The 1,999-nt window shown below is 54.2% G+C and overlaps 1 protein-coding gene across 2 annotated transcripts in view; it reads left to right on the forward strand.

Annotated features, from left to right (window-relative positions):
• Positions 1-1,999, forward strand: part of PHTF2 (putative homeodomain transcription factor 2) — a 240,976-nt gene that overhangs the window by 169,498 nt on the left and 69,479 nt on the right. The gene's annotated exons all lie outside the window — the stretch shown is intronic.

Consider the following 1,999-nt stretch of genomic DNA (forward strand, 5'->3'; position numbering starts at 1 on the left):
CCCCCACCCCCACAGCAGTGCCCAAGCCCCAACTGCTGCCCACAGGAAGTGACTGCTGTGGTGGAGCGGAGCACAGAGCCCAGCTCCCCCTCTCCTGCAGGTGGCACGGCCAGAGTGGAGCTGGGGGGTGGGCTTGGATCCCCACTCTGCTATCCTACTCTTGGGGCCTCTGCAGCACAGTGGGCAGGACCCTGCACAGCAGGGCTGGGTGGGGAAGCTCATTGCCGCTGCTGGGAGCTCTGCACCACCTTGTTGAGGTGCTGCCTGTCCCCCTAGCAGCAGTGAGGCCCACAGCTCCGCACTGTCACCCCCACTGCTGCTGGGTAGGCAGGGGGCACCTCGCCATGCCAGTGCAGGGCTTGTGGCAGCGGCATTGAGCTTCCCTTCACCACCCAGCCCTGCTCTGCTTTGCTCTGCCCTGTTGCACTGGGTCCTACCTGCTGCACTGCAAAAGACCCGGGGGAGGGCAGCAGGGGGGGAAGCCCAAGCTCACAATGGTCAGCCTGCCCCCACCCTGTGCACAGTTCTGGGGGGCATGTGCCCCCACTGCCCTCCCCAATAGTGTGTGCAGCAGTGGGGAGCCAGCTCTGCCCTCCTGGACAAGCTGCCTGTGGCTCCGTCTCACTCCCCACTGGAGCCCTGTAGCTGCACATTCCAGCCCCGGGCCCCAAGCCCCACGCATCCCCCCACTGGGCCACAGCCCCAGCCCTGAACAGGTCCCTTTCTCTCTGTGTGGGCTTCAATTCCCCTCCTCCCCTGCCAGACTTATCTGCGGGACCTGCTCTCCAGGTTGCCTGGGGACCATGTGCATGTGTAAGCCCCCTGCCTGAACGTCCTTCTCCTGCTCCCCCCAGCCCCTTGCAGGGTGGAACTCTGCCAGCCTGCACAAAGCTCTTTGCAGAAGTGGAGAATCCATGTGTTTCTCTTTTAAAATGAAAAATCATCATATTTCTCAGTTAAAAGGGAAAATCCGTATTTTTTCCCATTTTTCTGTGGGAAATGGAAAACCCAGATCCCTGCTGATCAATAATTTTCCTCTTAGAACCATGTGTTAAAAGAACAAAGTTGAAATTACTGATGGGGACTAATACTGCCAAAACTTAAGTGAAATACAGTTTGCTACTGGGAATTATGCCATTGCAACTGGGATTATAAATTACAGTAGTAAATCTGAGGCTTGAGCCTTTGGTAATTAGCAGAGCTATATTTTTGCTTAAAAATTATTCTCACAGCATAGGCCATTTCTGTCTTACTGCCTAGGGACAGACACTCATAAGGCCTAAGCCTGAATTGATTCAATCTTTGCAGGTTAGTTCAACCTGGTTAGGCTAAATAAGTTTGTAACTGTAGACATCCCAGACATGTAGGCATATGCCTGCGGTGGCTCAGGCTAGAAGCCAGGGTGCGCTAGAGCTGCCCTCCCTTCCCTTCCACAGAGCTGAGCTGAGCGGGTGTGGCCAGGCCCTGGCAGGATTAGAGAGGGGTTCCCCCCTCCTTGATAACAGAGTATTTTTCAGCTTTGTTATCAGCATGTATTGCCCCATCAGAAAACAAACAGCCTCTCTAGTTCAGGCTTTTGTTAAACAAAAAAGGAATGGAGGGATATTACCAGCTGAGCCATCGATTAGCTGCAAAAAGCCCTAAGCCAACGCTGCTGTCTGCCACAACATGGACCATAGCCAGCATATGCTCTGCTGGCTAATGCTGAAGTGTCTGCGTAAGGTAGAGGAAATGGGGGATCCCTGCTTAGCGGGGAGGGACAGAGCAGGAGGAAGCAAAAGAGACACTGCTGTGCCTGCAAGTCTCTGTCGGAGCTGCAGCCAGGGAGCAGAGGGAAGGGGCCAGCCCTGCTGTGGAGCAGAAAGCATGCCGCAGTGGCCTAAGTCTGATTTAACTTAAACCAGCAAGGGGTCTGGGACAGACATTGCATAAACCAGTGTGACCCAAATCAGTTAAATTTGATACTACATTCAACCAGGCTTAATCTCCATACTGGTTT

This window comes from Gavialis gangeticus, unplaced genomic scaffold, assembly GCF_001723915.1.
Source record: "Gavialis gangeticus isolate Ggan-Ray unplaced genomic scaffold, GavGan_comp1, whole genome shotgun sequence".
Classification (NCBI taxonomy): Eukaryota; Metazoa; Chordata; order Crocodylia; family Gavialidae; genus Gavialis; species Gavialis gangeticus.